Here is a 19,680-nt window from a genome sequence, read left to right on the forward strand (position 1 = left end):
CGGACAAAAGTTTTTTTCTAGTTTCGACTTATGCTACCACTGTAAAAATATGCTACACTTTTTTAAACACCCTGTATTTCATTTGAACTCGCCTAAACAAACACTGGTATCCAGTGTGTGGAAAATTAATGTGCCAATCTTTAGACCAAGGAAAAGTTTAATTCTCACTAACAAACATTTTGACCAACAGGTCTGATAAAATGGTATAGATAAATTTGAGAAAATTCTGTTTCAACACTAAATAATACACGTACTCCTCTGAACACTAAAAAACATGTCGGTTATGTAACGAAAATCAATAGGCACACTGACGAAATGGCTTAAAGAATAAAACTATGGGATCTGGATATGAGAGCTGAGATCCGTTCCATAGGACTCTCCACAAGAGGGATCATTACACACCCACCTCAACAACTGCAGCTGCACGAATAATCAATATACGCCCATCTATCCAGAAAAAATGGCATGTATACATTGCTATTACAAATGAAAACAAGGGAAAAGTAAATAACAATACAAATAAACAACAATAAAATATTCGTAATAGTGACAGACTGTTGAATTTAAAATGTTTTGAAAGGTACAGAATCGATAATTTCAAAAATATACCAGGTCTATGTGTTTTTACGTGTATTATTGTCTGTCTGTTCATATTAATTCGAATTGATCGACTTTTACAAAATTTATTCGTTCGTTCATTTGATAGTTTTCTGCCCAGGGGCACGTCTTTCACTGCAAACCCAGCTTTTTCTCATCTTTCCTATTTTCTGCCTTCCTCTTTTTCTCCTCATATGATCCATATATCTTAATGTCACCTAACATTTCATATTTTCTTCTGCTCCGAACTCTTCTCCCGTTCACCATTCCTTCCAGTGCATCCTTCAGTAGGCAATTTCTTCTCAGCCAGTGACCCAACCAATTCCTTTTCTTCTTCCTACCAGTTTAAGCATCATTCTTTCTTCACCCACTCTTTTCAACACAGCTTCATTTCTTATTCTATCTGTCCACTTCACACGTTCCATTCTTTTCCATATCCACATTTCAAAAGTTTCTATTCACTTCTCTTGACTTCGTCGTAATGTCCATATTTCTGCCCCATACACTGCCACAGTCCATACAAAGCACTTCACTAGTCTCTTCCTTAGTTATTTTTCCAGAGGTGCGCAGAAGATGCTTATTTTTCTATTAAAAGTTTCCTTAGCCATTGCTATCCTCCAGTTACTATGATATGGATTATTATTATTAATTGATAAAATAACGTGAAATTTTAGCAGGAGAAATGGGTTTACTTCATGAAAATCTGTCACGAAAAACATTGTTTCCATCCGCCACAAATTCTACTTATAGTCAGACTTAATCAGTTTTGAACTTGGGTCTTCGAAGTACAAAGCGGACACATTGGGATGGCTTCTGATGAGCCAAGGTTGGTCTTGGACAAAATATTAACATGATCTCCGGCGTTAAAAGTCGATTGTGCGACTATTCGACTAACGTTCAACATTTCATTAAATTATTCAGATTCTTTGAAATACTTCACCTCTTAAAATATCATATTTTACAATGGATACATCTAATGAGAATTCTATATTGGATGTATCAGGTATATTGCGACGTTTTTGCATGAAGAAACGGCTCGTGATTCTATCTTACTCTCCCGTTCCATTACGTAGGCGTGGCCATTCATTTGTTACCCCCAAGTTAACGTATAGAGAAGGGTTGCGTATAAAACAACAGAAATGGTATCTAACTTCTTTTGTTTTCATATGTATTCTACAAAAACGTTTGTCATTTGTTTCTCGTCACTTCTGAAATGAATCAGTTGTTAAATGGAAAAGCGTAAACAAAAAGACGATCAAACATCTCGCATATTGGTTTGTAAATAACCCTCCGGACATACAGAGCTTCGTTGCTATGGTTACGATTCACAGTCAAAGCGATGTGCTGCTATGGACACCCCTTCCTGTATTTAATGTATACCACTTGATTGTCCAATGCTAATTAACTAAGTGGTATAGACAGGGCATTCCACAGACTATTGCAATCATTTCAATTTATAAGCAACTCATAAGAGTTCATTACACCCATAAATAGAAATACTGTATTTTCATAAATTTGTAAATCAAAATTTATTACACTGGGTATTAAGAATTTATTTAAAACAACAGAATCTGAAAACCAATAAAATTACAGCGAAATATTTTCCGTATTTTGGAATGTTTTCCGTGTGATACAATTTTCTCCATTTAAGATTTCAGTTTTCTCCGCAGCTTTTTTTGGGGGGGGATGAGAGGCGTCATATGATCCTGGACGAAGACCATCTCTGGTCTATTTTGCTATCTCTCTTTCCCAACCCACACAAACTGACAGCTATAAGATTCGTTCTAGCCAAAGGATCCTATTGCAAGTTTCGCCAACCGGTGATCGGGGAATGCTATGAAATGTAATGATATCGATGGTGTCCAGGTAAAAGGGCTTATCCCACAAAACAGAAGATATTTCAAGAACAAAAATGAAAATTTAACACATTATTAATAAACATAATTTCCAAATTTACAATTCACTTTAATATGGTTAGCTAAGCCCAATAGTAATGTTATACAGGGACATCATTTTATTTTTACTTCAATTTTTATTGTACCTGAGTTTTTGAATGTACTTCACTCCCACCCCCTCTACTAGTAAGCTCCCAACCGTCCTCCACACAGAACCAAGGCCGCGTATGCAGTACTGAGTTAGTGAGTATAGTACGTTCTAGAAATATGTTCGCGTTTTCCAGTGACGAAAGAGCTTTCAATATTGAATCATATTTTCGCACAGGTACTGTCATCCGTTTGCCTACGTCGCATCATGGTTTCCCCCACCTGCTTCTGTTCGCCCCTCTGTAAAGTCTAGTAGCTGGGCTGTCTTAGCTCTTTTGTGAAAGCATTAATTTCTGTTAGGAATTGGACGTCTACGTAATTTTATTCAACTGTTTAAAATAACTTAAATAAAAGGGCCTAGTTAAGTAAGTAGAGTTTTTAGTAGTATTATTACAACCAGGCTAGAACACATTATAGAAGGGAAAATGTCGGAGGATCAAGCAGGCTTCACTAAAGGAAAATCATGTATGTATCACATTTTTAGTCTAAGACAGATAACTGAAAAATCATATGCAAAGGGCCAAGAAATTCATTTAATATTTGTTGATTTAGAAAAGGCCTATGACTCAGTGCCTATTATCAAACTTTGGGGTGCAATGGAGGGTATTGGTATTGATTTACCAATTATTTCTCTCATCCGACTGATGTACCAGCAGTGTCAGGCATCTATTAAAGTGGGGAAGAGATTGTCTATACCATTCAGAACGAATAAAGGACTGAGGCAAGGTTGTAACATGTCTCCTACTCTTTTTAAAATATATATACAACAAATATTAGAACAATGGAATCAGTCTTGTGGAGGAATGGGAATACCAGTTCAAGGTGGCACAATACATTCATTAATATTTGCAGATGATCAAGTGATAATGGCTCAATCTCGTGAGGATGTGAAATATATGATGAGAAAACTCCTGGATTCATTTGAAGCAGGTGGATTGCACGTAAATATGAAAAAAAACTGAATATCTTGTAGTAGGTAGAAACGGAAGAGACATCTCCTTACACCAAGGAACTATTAGAGCTGTTCAAAAATTGAAATATTTGGGGTCATATATTGATGATTTAGAGAGTTGTAACTCCGAAATAGTAGATTGGTGCAAGCAAGAAAAGCCATAAGGATGCTGAATGGAGTACTGTGGAGTAGGACGATATTGGATGACACCAAGAAGAGGATTTTGACGGCGGTTGTGGAAAGTATATATGGCGCAGAGGGGTGGACATTGGTAGAAAGTAAAAAATCTAAGATTTTGGCAGTGGAAATGGATGGAATACGACGTGGCGCCAGAGTTTCCAGATTAGAAAGAAGGAGAAATGAAGAAGTGAGACGGATGATGGATATGGAGGAGACAGTGATGGACAGAATTGAGAGACGAACTTTTCAATGGTATGGACATGTCAGAAGAATGGAGGAAAGTAGGTGGCCTAAAACTCTTTTGGAATGGTCACCAAATGGTAGAAGGAAGCGGGGTAGGCCAAGAACAACCTGGAGAGGACAGATCCATAGATTGATGAGTGACAGGTCCCTGGAAGGAGATGAATGGCTTGACCGGGAAGATTGACGAATGGGAATACAGGGTAACCGCTAAATAGTAGAGAAACCCTCAAAAGTAAAGTAAGTAAGTTAAGTAATTAACTGTCACGTGATTTACTCCCCCCCCCCTTTATACGACCCTGCGACAAAACCACTTGGACGGACAGCAGATAGCATGTCAGAGTAATTTTATCTTTTCAGATCGGGCAGAAGTGAAGAGTAAATTTACAGTACGTAAGGTACTCTTTTATAGAGTAGGTAGGTACATAATTATTTCAACATGAGTTACTGATACGAAGAACGAAATTGGTAATTGGAATTAGGGTAAAATAGTCTATAGTGCGACAATATGCACGAAAGAACTGAAGCCTATATAGAAAAGAACTGCCACCATTTTAAAAAATGTGTTTAAATATACATATTATGATTATTTTTCAAAATAACTTCATTCTCTATATCATACCTGCACAAACAGCGCTCAACGAGCGCGCGCGCTCCTTCGGAGCGGGAGAGCTGTGTTTACCGCTCGCCGAAACTGAGAGGAAGATACGTCAGAATGACAGACTTGCTTTAGGTAAAGGAGAGGGAAACGACCACTCAGCTATATAGTGGAGTGCAGTGTGTATTCTCAGTAACTGTTTCACGTTGCTTACCTACTGCTACAGTACAGTATGGAGGTATCTAAAAGACGGAACGTAACATTTAACATTTAACGATTTACAGCTCGAACTTATTGATCTTCAATGTGACCTAAGGGCTAAAGATCGTTTGAATAATACTACTAGCCTGGTTGAGTTTTACAAGACTAAACATTAGCAATAATATCCACGACTACACAGGCTGGCTGTGAAAATGATTGCCACGTTTGGCTCAACATTTATATTTGTGAGCAACTGTTTTCTATAATCAACTTTAATAAAGACAGACATCGAACATCTGTAACTGATGTTTCATTACGATCAGTAGGCTACTGTTCCTTTCAGCTGCCAACAGCATAAAACCCCGTTTTGATGTATTTATAAATAAAAATATAACAAAATGATATTGTTCATTTAAGTAGCAATAGAATTTCTATTATTTCTGTAAAATAAATATTTCTTTATTAATTAATAATAGTCCAAGATAGTTTTGCAAACACTGAACGGTAATTCATTTTATAAACACTCGTATACTACTTTCTTTTGTGTACATTTTGTACGAGATCACCCCTTCTTCCAGTCCACCCTTATACAGAGCGCAGTCAATATTTGTCTCCGCTCATGAGCTGTGAGCCGGCTCGGAGAGCGCAAACCTTGTGCAGTCCTGCTCTATATTGTACGCTAATGTGCTGTAGACAGTATAATATACACTGCATAAAGAATACGTCCGAATGTATGGCTAAATTCGCGAGTAGAACACTTATTGTTAATATAGTACTGTATTTTGATCAAACAAAAACCTAATGAAAATTATCAAACTCAAAATTGCGATATTTCCTAGTTTACATAAATGGATGAACTACTTTTCTTCCCTCCTATACCTAGTAAGGTGATTTGTATTTTACGCCAATATCATCGAACTCCAATCTTGGAAGGGGGAGCAAGCGGTGTTTCCGGCTCTAGACCTTTAATCCAAAGATATAGCCAGGTTAATATTAGAAATGTTAGTAAAAATAAAATGATTCCCTGTATATCATTATATTAAATCTTTCAATCTTATGGCTTAACGCAAAATATAAAACAAATTAACTCTGTTTTTTATATATTTCCATTTTGTTGTATTATTCTACAAACGTTTTCACCCTCCTAGGGGCAACATCAGGTACAAAGGTGTTTACAACATCAAATATCTAAAATCAATTATAAAAGAATACGACCACATGTTCAGAGGAATGCATCCTAACAGAATAATAATATAATGTGTGTAGCTTATCAAGCATAGTGTACAATTTAACAAATGTTAGAATGAACATACAAATTATACATTAAGGCATAACCGGGTCAAAATATATTAAATTCATAGGCCTAAATGACTCTTAATTGTGTGTTATGTTCATAGTATAAAAAATGCAATATGTTTAATTATAGTACACGTATAATTTAGTGCTAAAACATGATATATGAAAGTACAGTCATAATATAATATTAATATTCTATCGTAGAGAACCACATCTTCACATTTTGCAATAAAAATTTAACTACATTAATTACAATAAAAAAAGTCAAATTTTAGAAATCAAGGTTAAGCCGTTTCGTCTAAACACCAACGATATGGAGGTCATAACCAAAAACCAAAATATGAGGAATCGGGAGATCCTTGGGGAAAACTCCAACTGCAACCTTTATGCCTTAAGTATCAGTATGGATTATACTATTGTACTATTTCTTTACACATAGTCAACACATGTTTATATGGGCATTTCTACTCAAAATAGTCCATAATTCAACCTCTAAAATATTCACTATTCTTGAAGTTGTACATACACGACTCAACACATTAATCATCCAGAAATGCATATGGAGTGTTAGTTGGGAGGCCGGAGGGAAAAAGACATTTGGGGAGGCCGAGACGTAGATGGGAAGATAATATTAAAATGGATTTGAGGGAGGTGGGATATGATGGTAGAGACTGGATTAATCTTGCTCAGGATAGGGACCAATGGCGGGCTTATGTGAGGGCGGCAATGAACCTCCGGGTTCCTTAAAAGCCAGTAAGTAAGTAAGTACGTAAGTAAGTAAGTAAGTAAGTGGAACATCATGAAAGATGTACCTCACTTCATTCAAAGTCGCATAGAGTCATGGGGGAAAAGAACATAAAACACTTACAGAAATATTCAACTATTCACGGACAATTAGTGTTATCATTAGGACTTGGAAGTTGATGACCTAAAAATCACAGAAAAATTACCTATAAAATGATCTTAAATTTCTGAAAAATAACACTAAAATTAAAAAAGACCAAAATTTTAATAATAATAATAATAATAATAATAATAATAACTCCTTTTTATTTCAACTGACGTCATGGGGGCATACTTGAAACGATCAAGGTTCCCTCCTGAAAAATCTTCATCAAAAGCACTGAAGTCAAAATTTTCACTTTGCAGAGCTTTCTCGATTTTACACATTGACTGGTACCCAATGCTGTTTTCCAATACCTTTTCAATTTTCTAACTTCTTGTTAAATTTTTCCTACATGTTTTTTTTGCAAACTATTAACTCGCAGTAGTTCACATACTCTATGAAGAACAAGAGCCATGCATATTATATCAACCATTTTTGTGTGAAATGATTTAATTTTCGTGCTCGCTTTCACCATATATCTGGCTGAAACTGTATTTTCTTTAATTTCACACAACTTATAAAATAGTATAGTCTATGAATAAATTTGAATTTAAATTTGAAAAAAAATAAATAAAACTTCAATCTGTGGAAAATATATTGTCATCAAACTCTGTCACTAACTGTAGCAAAAAAAAATGTCTATTTTACTTCACTTTCGGTATTTGTACATCTTCACTTGTGAGGTACAATAAAATGCTGACTGCGTGCACTGCGACTGCAGTATTTGTTCTGTTGCGTTGGATGGAGGAAGGACTTAACACACGTGATCAGGAGCAAGGCTGATACAACCATAAGGAAAATTCCTGCATGGCGCAGTCAAATTGCGTAAGTAATCTGCAGTAGGTTCCCGAATATGGACTACGACCACAGCGTAAATGAAAGTCCGTTAAAAGCAGAAAATGACAAAATAAATGCAACAAAAAGCATTATATTACCTTAAAAATGACCAATATACAATGAAAGATAGAAAAATGCAGAAAAATGCAAAATAAATTTAGGCTATATTGTTTCGTGATGTAGTGAAACGACCTTATATTGCATCCTGCATTTTCTGTGAAGTCTCAGAAAAAAGATGATATCTCATCAATTTCCGAGCCGTTATCACATGCATGTGTTATACAGTGTAACATAACTTATTGATTTTTTGGGAGCACGCATATGCATGCCACTGTTTAAAAAAACTGTCTGGTCATACAAACTAGCAGCAACGTACGGCTGTAAGGCTAATCCTGCATACCAATTCTTGCATGATATATAGGGCAAAGGTTATAAAAAAAAGGTTATATTAGGTCGTCTCAAAAGTTTTTTCCCTACAACAGTGCTTCGGTCAATTCATACGGATCAAGTCGTCGTCATTTTAAACATAATCCAAATTGCTGGAGGTGGTGACATTAGAAATACCAAGATTTTCTGACCACCCATTATCGGCTGTCCACGACTGCTTATTCAATATATTTGCAGCTACCCTCCATATCTGGAGGCCAACTCCTCTATCCGCAACCTGAGGACGCGCCATGCTATGGTGATAGGACCTAAAATACATAGAGGTTTAACACCCAGTCTTTCTAAAAATATTTAAGTGAGAAAACGCTTCCATCTCATTGATGGTTTATAACTTTTGTTACTCTACGTCACTTATCAACGCTCATCAGGGTTTTTGAAAAGTAATGTAACACTTTTCCACTCTCACTGCCTACAAACTTGCCGGCCTGGACCGTTGCCCAAATCGGCGCGTACGATGCTGCTTCAGGTCAGGAGTTACCTTGTAGCACAAAATCAGATCTTAATACAAGAATTAAGTATTGCACGTCGTATATTTACGAGCAACAACTTGTTCTATCTTGCAAGTTTACATTCATACAAGTGATTTCGTTTCCTCTGTGGATATCACATTCTTTATCCTCTGTAATTATTTATATACAGGGACATAATTTTATTTTTACTAACATTTCTAATATTAACCTGGCTATACCTTTGGATCAACAGGAGAACAGTAAATACCGTTTGCTACCCCCTTCCAAGACTGGAGTTCGTTGATACTGGCGTAATATACAAACAAATCACTTTACTAGGTATAGGAGGGAAGAAAATTAGTTAATCCATTTACGTAAACTAGGAAATATCGCAATTTTGAGTTTGATAATTTTCATTAGGTTTTTGTTTAATTAAAATACAGTACTGTATTAACAATGAGTGTTTTTACTCACGAACTGGGCTGTCCATGCGGACGTATTCATTATGTAGTGTATATTATACTGTCTCCAGCACATTAGCGTACAATACAGAGAATGAAGTTAAATTGAAAAATAATCATAATATGGATATTTAAACACATTTTTGAAAATGGTGGCCGTTCATTTCGATACAGGTTTGAATTTTAATGTGCATATTATCGCATTATAGACTATTGTACCTAATTCCAGTTAGCAGTTTCGTCCTTCGTACTAGTAACTCATGTTGAAATAATTCTGCAGGCCTACCTACTCTTTTATAGAGTACCTTACGTACTGTAAATTTAATCTTCACTTGCCCGATCCGAAAATATATAATTAATCAGACATGCTATCTATCTACTGTCCGTCCAAGTGGTTATGTCGCTGGGTCATAGAAAGGGGGGAAATCACGTGACAGTTAATTACTTAACGAGGCCCTTTTATTTAAGTTATTTTAAACAGTTGTATAATACAACGCAGACGTCCAATTCCTAACAGAAATTAATGTTCTCAGAAAAGAGCTAAGACAGCCCAGCCACTACCTGCCGAATAAAAGCTGGTGAGGGAAATCGGGATACGACGTAGTCAAATGGACGACAGCACCTGTGCGAAAATGATCCAATATTGAAAGCTCTTTCGTCACTGGAAAACGCGAACATACTTTTGGAACGTAGGCCTACTGTTCACTATGGCCGTAAGGCTACTATGACTGTATATGCGGTATTGGACCTGTGTGAGGACGGTTGAACGTCATTAGTAGAAGGGGTGGGAGTGAAGTACATTCAAAAACTCAGGTACAATAAAAATTGAAGTAAAAATAAAATTATATCCCTGTATAAGTTGTTATAGACTGCTTCTAATATTTTTTATTGACCGGTACATCTTCATGACATAACAAATGTATGTATTTATCTCCCATTATACGTAGGTGTTGAGGTTTCAAAATAAAACTACCAACATAAAGGGAACCACAGAAAATTTCTGAAGCTGTCTCAATCACCTGAATATTCGATTATTCCATTAAACAGACAGCAGCACATTATAGAGGAGAAAACGAAAGCAGATTGTTCTATTTTGTTTTAGATACTGAAAAAAAGTTTTTACCTCTGAGCAAAGAAGTACAGTTCGCTGTCATGTAGGGAGAGAAGTTGACATGTAGAGCGAAGCGACGCAGAATAATTCAAACTAATTACAACAGAGCTGCTTTTCCTCTCTTAGTCTCTCAGCACGGAAGAAAAAAACACTTCTATTCATTTAGATCTGTTACGAAAGTCATTTAGTAATTCTTCATTTAACACCTCTCTAAAAACTAGTGCTGTCGAACGATCAAAATATTTAATCGATTAACTATTTGAATGCTCGAGTTTTGATCGAGTTGACAAAATGTTTTAATATACTGTAATACATAATTATTGTTAAATTTAACTGTGTTCGGTAATAAGCATAAGTATTAAATGTTGTATATCGGTATTTGCATCGTTATATTACAAAACAAGGTATCTTTGACATATTTATTATGAGGCTCATAATTTGTCTCAATTTCTCCGGGAATTTTTGAGACAAACATAAATAACAAAAAGTATGAAGACTCACCTAGTTAATACTGCTTCATCCATGATTTGAAACATGTGAGTGCATTCACATTCACATGCTCCGAATTAAGTGCCGCTCTACGTTTAGTAACAATGTTTCCTGCATCACTAAACACGTAAAAACTTTTTTTTGTCAAGCACTTGTCCAGGATCGTTCAATTTAAATCCAAACGTTTCACCGAGTTTACCTCTCAAATTCTCATATGACATAATGGAGTTTATTCTTTTCACAAACCATAGAAAACTTCTTTTTCTTCATCAAACTAAACACACAACCTTCATATAGAAACTCAGTACAGAAACTGCAAAAGTACAGCGGTCGAAACAGAAGACTGGCCCCTATTGTAATCCGAATTACAAGATTTTAGAAAAAGAAGAATATAGTTACGCTCTCACTTGAACACAGTCTAGACATGGCTATTTTATAAGGGATGAGAGGGACGAATCCCAGAAAAGTATGTATTTCATATGCTAGGAAGATGAGCTGACAACAAGGTGGAAGTTTTCTTCGAAAAACCATAAAACTTAATAATGGTTTCGCATTGTGTTTCAACTTTCAATAAAGGTAGACTAGGTCACTATCCTCACATCTCCATCTCTATCTGAAGTGTTTGTGCAAAGATTTTTCCTACGCTACTGGTTTACAGTTAAGTAAGCAATTTCCGAGAGAGAAATATTGTCGGAATTTTTAGTATGAGTTTGTATTAACAAAATAATAATTAATATCAACTACAACCGATTAATTTTAATCGACTCGATTATTCAATTAAATATTTTAATCGATTAATCTTACAACAGAAATTGATCGATTAATCGATTATATTAATCGATTAAATCCCACAACACTACTAAAAAGCAGAAAGGCTATTCAGAGAACTTTATATAATAACTCTACAGATGACATTAATGAGCAATAATTGAATGATACCATAATACATGGATAAAAATGTTCTGTAGCCATTATGCCCATAGCATTATTAGGAGCCTGTTCGAAATTGTATTTCCGTTTATTTCAAGAAATCTTTTATTTAACTGACCACACAATGATTTTCACTTAAGAAGTTCATTTCTCAATAAAGTTCACAAGATATGGATATGGATTCGATTTGGAATAGCTGTGTAGTTATTAATCTGTTTGAAAAGTACTGGATGAAGAGATAGTAGAGAAACCTCATCGAGGCATTCTGGCTCTCTCACAGCTCGCTCATATATTTCGCTTACACAGGAAGCTCGCTACTGCCGTTAGCGGGCACTTTTCCCAATCCATTTTCCCAAAGAAAGTGAACTGTGCACGGCAAAAAGGATGAATTGAGTTGGCGGAACATTCAGCGTCATATGCCATTGTTGTATGAAGTTTAGAAGGCAGACCGGACATAGCCGCAAACACAGAAACAAAGCAAATACAGTGTCATTCTACGAGTTTACAGGAAGAAAAGACACAATGTTCATAAACTTTGAGATCAGCCTGAAACCTGTCATATGTAAAATAATAATACTAAACTGCCCCCATTGAGGGTAGCCCTTACGGACTCAGTATATCCTCAAAAAATATTATACATATGTAAACATAAGTATTAAATTAAAAAAAAAAAAAGGAAACAAAGAAAAGGGCGTGAAACATTACAATTGCTATTAATGTGGCACCATGTGATTAATTAGGATTTGGCAGGATTTTTTAACACAATTATCACAATGTCATCCCTCAAAGATGATGGCAGAACAAATTTCCGTCGAAATTCTTCGAAAAAGCTGGTATAGTCCCTCGAGCACCTATGAGCAAGCCGAATACCTCAACGTGAATTAAGGCATATTTCAGCTTGAAATAGTTGACTGTAGGCTCATAGATCGACTTCTTCTCAAGATGGACCTCAGCTGACTGGTGACATCCTACTTCAGAACGTATCGTGGGATCCACAATGATGCTCTGTTTAGTGTCAACATTGTACGCTAAAATATCTACTCGTCTCGTTGGCCCATTTTCAGCTAGACAGGAGATTTCTTCTTCTACTATCCAGCCCTTAGTTCTTAATGCGGCAGCAATTTTGGATCTTACAAGATGATGTCTAGAATTCCTCAAGAGCAATCCCTGTTCACAGAATCCCAAGACGTGTGCTAAAGTTTCAATCTCCGGGAAGCCATGTCTGCACCGGGTACCGTGGAGAGATCTGCCGGGAAATGTCACGGCAAATGTCACGGCGTGGATATCCAAATGATATGTTAAATCTGGTGTTGAAAATCTTTCTTTAGTATTCATAAGACACATTTTCATACATTTTTTAATGTTGAGATTGTTGGGAAGAATATATTCGATCACTTTTTGACTGACCATAATGGCTTTTCCTTCCCTTGAATGATTTAATGTGGTTGAGCACACTTTCGAAGACATCATCAGGTTTTTTTATTGTGATGATTATGATGTTTTCCTCGTAGATCTTTAGGTGCATATCTGTAGACTTGAGAGAGTTCTGTAGTGCCTGAATGAGCTTGTAAGAGATCCCATGCAAGGAAATGAATGCTTTCAAACACACTGGTATTTCTTCCATGTCAGATTTTAACACCCTTACCTTGTAAGAATACTGCCTATAATGTAATTCAGCTGCTGTAAAGGAATATTTCAGAAGGTCCCTCGTAAGAGGAAGTAAGCCTATAATTTCAACAGTCAATGAACTTTTGTTTTTATATGTGAATTTATCTAGTGCCTCTTTATTACATTATGCATTAACTGTAACAAAGTAACTAGAGCATATTCATATTTTTCCCTTATGAACTTATGCTAATTAAAGGCTTGATTTAAATAACTATTAGGCTGTATTATAACAATTTATTTGGTTTTCTTTAATCCGATCATTCACTCTCTTCTCCTACATATTACCTATATTACTCTAGTAGTTATTAAGTTAATTAATAGCCTATCGTAAATTGTATGCATTAAATAACATAGGCCCTATGACTGCATCATAACAAAGTACTAATGCATTTCGAACTCTTTTGCTGCGGGTTACCAGTAGAGTAGGGCCCGGTTTCTTCAACCTTTGTTAAATTATAACAGTGTGTTATTCCATTTTAACTGTAAATTTAACAGTTGAAGCATTTCTTCAACTACTGTTAGTACTAACAGGCTGTTAAAACCTATGTTAATTTAACTGCCCAATTTCATGCAGTTAAATCATTTAACTCTCTGTTAGCATAGAAGTATCCAATATGGCTGGTGCGTTATATGCTGAACTTATATATCTGGATTATTTAGAAAGTGATATCCATGAATACATAAACAGAGGGGTTGATTTCTGTGATTTGACAGAACAAAAGTTCATACAAAGGTATAGGCTATTTACTGCCAAGCCTCACTTTTTGCTTTCAACTTAGATCCGTTTGTTTGTTTATTCTCATTAATTGATTTATACTGCGAAATAATTTCCAGCAGATATTTTCTTTCGACCGGAGAGAAATTAGTCCCACGATTTCTTTTTGTTCCAGTATTTTCCATTTCATAACAGCAATACCAATACGCCGCTTCACGCTATTGTGAAAGAAGCAGAAATCAAATCTGAGAGAATAGAAATAATTCTATCCTCTCTGAATCAAACAACGGAAACAAGCGAGAATCACAAATGTCGGAGTTCAGAAAACAAAAGTGAGCCTATACTTGGTTATAGGTTATGGTCAAACTCCAAAAACTCTGGTCCTAACAGAGAGTTAACAAACAGAATGTTAAAATATGTAAAGTTGAAGAAACGCAATACTTTTAACAGCAATTCACACTTTTTACTTACAGTTAACTAACGCTATGTTAGGTGCATTTTAACAAAGGTTGAAGAAACAAGGCCTATGAGGGACAACTCCTTGGTTGCCGCTCCTTCCTCCGCGCAAGAAAAACACAAGGAACATCATGCACTCGAATGTTTATTCATCCTCCTTGCCGCGTAGTCATCAAGTGTTCCCAATAACAACTTTCCCAATAGCATCCAGAAAACATTGTCTCTATTTCTCAATGGGAACTACAACGAGTGATAGGTCTCTCCTCCAACAGGTGTTTGGAAAGGAACCAGACAGTTTCGGCATCTATTTTAAATCTGGGACAGTAAATGACTTTTACCAGTTTATATTTAGTAATATTTTACAGTATTAGTTCGTGGCATGTCAAAAGTTGTTCCATTTGACACTACCCATCACATCAAAGTTTGTCTCTCACACACACACACACACACACACACACACACACACACACACACACACACACACACACACACACACCATACAGGGTGTTTCAAAAATACGGGGCATAATTTCAGGTATGTATTTCCCACATGTAGACAATCAAAATAGTTCATTACAACATGTGTCCGGAAATGCTTCATTTCCGAGTTATGGCCTTCACAACATTGAAATTCACCGGAACGTTTTTCTTTCCGCAGGTCGTTGCCGTCAAAGGAGACATTAAGAGGGCACTCTGACAGTTCATTCCGAGGCGAAGGTTACATTCAGTGTTGTGTAGGCGTTAGACTGTGCGACATGTATTCAAATCAAACAGACTTACTGGGCAGGCGTACACAAACTTCCTGGAAAACACCATACCTCATGTTTTAGAAGACACTCCACTGATCAATCGTCAACACATTCACTTCTTGCATGATGGCGCTCCTGCACACTTCAGTCGTACGGCTCGCCGGTACTTGGATCGAAGGTTTCCTGATCGATGGATAGGTAGAGGTGGCCCAATTGCTTGGCCTCCACGCTCATCTGATCTGAACCCTCTCGATTTCTACTTGTGGGGTCATTTAAAATCATTGGTTTATTCGTCTCAGGTGCCTGATTTGGAATCCCTTCGGAATCGAATTGTGGCATGTTCTGAGGACATACGCAATACTCCTGGAGTTTGGGATCGTGTTCGCAGGTGAATGAGACATCGATGTGAGGTCTGTATTCAAGCAGGAGGTGGACATTTTGAACATCTTCTGTAATGACAACGACCTGCGGAAAGAAAAACGTTCCGGTGAATTTCAATGTTGTGAAGGCCATAACTCGGAAATGAAGCATTTCCGGACACATGTTGTGATGAACTATTTTGATTGTCTACATGTGGGAAATACATACCTGAAATTATGCTCCGTATTTTCGAAACAGCCTGTATAAATACATTTTTTTAATCAGTCGCAACAATTGGATATATTCAGATATCTGGAAGACAGAACGTGCCAGGTAACTTATACTAAACTGACTGTTACTGTCACAGAGCCTTAAGATTGACGTAATAGTGATGAATTGTGAGGTTTATTTTGTCTGTCAGAGGGAGGTCGATAACGATGAACGCCCATTAGCTCATCAGGTGTTCTCTTCTAATACACAAGAGAGCATTGCTGCTTTGGGCTTAGTAATTGCTCTTTTTATGCGGTTCGCTGTTTACGAATCATCTGTAAACGACACAGCAGGCACTACTGTAGCGATTGCAACTGTATTAAACGCTTCTTAAAGCTCAATCATAGGAGATACAGGGGGTTACGTAATGATGCACTTCATAGCGGGGTTCGAAATAAACTTCTCGACGAAGGCATAAACTTTTTGCGAGTATCATAACTATTAAATAATAAAAATACATTTAATTTATTGCATTGATTGTGTCATCACTGTACCATATTCTTTTGAAGATTGTAGAGTTATAGCTAAGCATTTTCGTAATTAAATTTTGCATATATAAAACAACTAAATGAAAGCTGAATATCCGCATCTGTAAAGTGGAAAATTTTAGGATTTTCGTAGTTAAATCGATTAAACAATTAGCTACTACCTTTAATAATGTAAATTATTACAACCAAATTTACATTTCAATTACGGAAGCGATTTTGTAGTCGTGTATGGGTAATTTTGACTTGCTGTGTCAGAAGAAGCTTTACTCTAATGTGATTAAACTTCTGCAACTTCTTTCCTGTACGTTGGGTCCAACGCTGAACGCTGCCAAAGATTTGGTCATTCATCTTGTTCATGATGTTGATGTATTACAGACCGATTATTTAGTTCTGACAGCTCAGCGACGCGAAAGAGGGGAAGTAATAGGAGTAAAGATAAGGGCGAGCGGTCTGTAAAGGAATGCAGTACAGCTTAACTGTACTGGAAATACAACGCTATACCGCATGCGTGACATCCGGTCGCTCTGACTGCAGACGACAGACTAATCTGAACACCCCTTGGCGTAACGTTATGGACTCACCTGACCCAGGCGCACATTGCCGGCGACTGTCAGGACTAAATAATCGTATTTGTACTTACGAATTCGTTGAACATGCATGGCGCGGTTCAGAAAATGAGAGAGAAGGGAATCGACCGTGACTTTTCCTTAACAGTTTCGGGGAAGTTGGTAAATATATTTGTTTTTCCTCAACTATATAATCTTGTCGTGTTTTCCTTTTCGTACAGATATAAAATTTAAAAGCAAAAAATAATAAAATCAAAGCGTTTTCTTTATGCTTTAAATCCAGAACATCAGGTGCAATATCAGTTTCTTCGGAAATTCAAATGAGTGTCAATAAAACTTTAACAACTATAAAAAAAACTTAGAAACCACAGAAAAAGCATTAGGAATGCTAAACGCCATCACGCCCTGAGTCTCGTTAACCCGTCTATTCCCCTGCGGTGATATGCGACTAGGGAAGAAAGCATCAGAAGCTGAAGTTATAATAAAAATAAATAGGCCTAACTCAAAATGGCAATGGAAAATTCTGTTCCTTTTATCTTAATGTTTTACTCTGTAACCTTATTGTTATTACATCAATTTATTTAACGTTTTCTTCCATTTACAATACAATCTTAATTTGAACTTGTCTTCAATGTCTTGCTTTCTTATTTTCCTCTTCGTATCCTTTCCAATTCATTTCTCATTTTTCTTCACTTATTTTTCTTATCCGCCTTCATTTTTCCTTTATCATCATCTTTTTCATTTCGTTATTTTCTCATCTTTCTTAATTGTTTTTACTTTTAATTGACTTTAATTTTGCTGTCTATTTTTTTCTTCTTTTAATTTTTCATACTTTTAGATTCTTTCTTTAATTTATTTCTTCCTTCTTTCCTGTTTGGTTCAATTTCTTTATTTCTCTCCCTATTTCGTTTTAATTCTCTCTCTTATTACTTTCCTCCCCCTTCCTATATGTTAAATTTGATTTGTCCCTTAACCTCTGCTTATTTGTGTTCCTTTCTCTTTCTCTCCTCTCTTCATTTACATCTATCTTTATTTGTTTATTTTTTCTATTTATCCCATGCTTTTAATTTATTATCTTTATATTTTTTATCACTTTGGCTTTCTTTTCCTTCACTTTATCTCTCTACATATTTTCTCTCGATTTCTTACATTCTTTTCTTTTTTCATTTCTGTACCATTTTTTTTCTTTCGCCTAACTGTTACGTATATGATTCCGGGAAGCGTGAATATCTTCGTTGTTTACATCACTATGTAGAGCTACGTTTGTAATAAATAAAAAAAGTGACACTAATTCCAACTTGTTTCTGTTGTTAACAATCTACTTAGTTACAAATGGCTGTTAAAAAAACTCGCAGGTTCATTGTCGCCCCTTACATAAGCGCGCCATCGGTCCCTATCCTGTGCAAGATTAATCCAGTCTCTATCATCATATCCCACCTCCCTCAAATCCATTTTAATATTATCTTCCCATCTACGTCTCGGCCTCCCCAAAGGTCTTTCCCCCCCCCCCTGTTTCCCTACTAACATGCTATCTGCATTTCTGGATTCGCCCATACGTGCTACATGCCCTGTCCATCTTAAACGTCTGGATTTAATGTTCCTAATTATGTCACGTGAAGAATACAACGCGTAAAGTTCTACGTTGTGTAACTTTCTCCATTCTCCTGTAACTTCATCCCTCTTAGCCCCAAATATTTTCCTAAGAACCTTATTCTCAAATACCCTTCATCTCTGTTCCTCTCTCAAAGTGAGAGTCCAAGTTTCACAACCACACAAAACAACCGGTAATATAGCTATTTTTATAAATTCTTTCAGATTTTTTGACAGCAGACTAGATGACAAAAGCTTCTCAACCGAATAATAACAACATTTCCCATATTTATTCTGCGTTTAATTTCCTCCCGAGTGTCATTTATATTTGTTACTGTTGCTCCAAGATATTTTAATTTTTCCACCTCTTCAAAGGATAAATCTCCAATTTTTATATTTCCATTTCGTACAATATTCTGGTCACGAGACATAATCATATACTTTGTCTTTTCGGGATTGATTTCCAAACCTACCGCTTTACTTGCTTACGTGTTTTCCCTAATCGTTTGTGGATTTTCTCCTAACATATTCATGTCATCCGCATAGACAAGAAGTTAATGTAACCCGTTCAGTTCCAACCCTCTCTGTTACCCTGAACTTTCCTAATGGCATATTCTAGAGCGAAGTTAAAAAGTAAAGGTAATAGTTCATCTCCTTGCTTTATCCCGCAGTGAACTGAAAAGCACCAGATAGAATCTGGCCTATACGGATATGCTGTAAGTTTCACTGAGATACATTTTAATTAATCGAACTAATTTCTTGGGAATACCAAATTCAATAAAAATATTATATAAAACTTCTCTCTTAACCGAGTCATATGTCTTTTTGAAATCTACGAATAATTGATGTACTCTACTCTTATACTCCCATTTTTCTCCAATACCTGTCGAATACAAAAAATCTGATCAATAGTCGATCTATTACGTCTAAAACCGCACTGATGATTCCCAATAATTTCATCTACGTACGGAGTTAATCTTTTCAACAGTATATTGGACAAAATTTTGTACGACGTCAACAAAAGTGATATTCCTCGAAAGTTACCACAGTTAGTATTGTCCCCCTTATTAAAAATTGGTAGAATTATGGACTCCTTCCATTGT

At 36.1% G+C, this 19,680-nt stretch overlaps 1 protein-coding gene across 2 annotated transcripts in view; it reads left to right on the top strand.

Moving 5' to 3' along the window:
* FMRFa (FMRFamide) overlaps nucleotides 1-19,680 on the top strand; it is a 490,984-nt gene that overhangs the window by 303,353 nt on the left and 167,951 nt on the right. The gene's annotated exons all lie outside the window — the stretch shown is intronic.

Source organism: Periplaneta americana, chromosome 11 (genome assembly GCF_040183065.1).
Source record: "Periplaneta americana isolate PAMFEO1 chromosome 11, P.americana_PAMFEO1_priV1, whole genome shotgun sequence".
NCBI lineage: Eukaryota > Metazoa > Arthropoda > Insecta > Blattodea > Blattidae > Periplaneta > Periplaneta americana.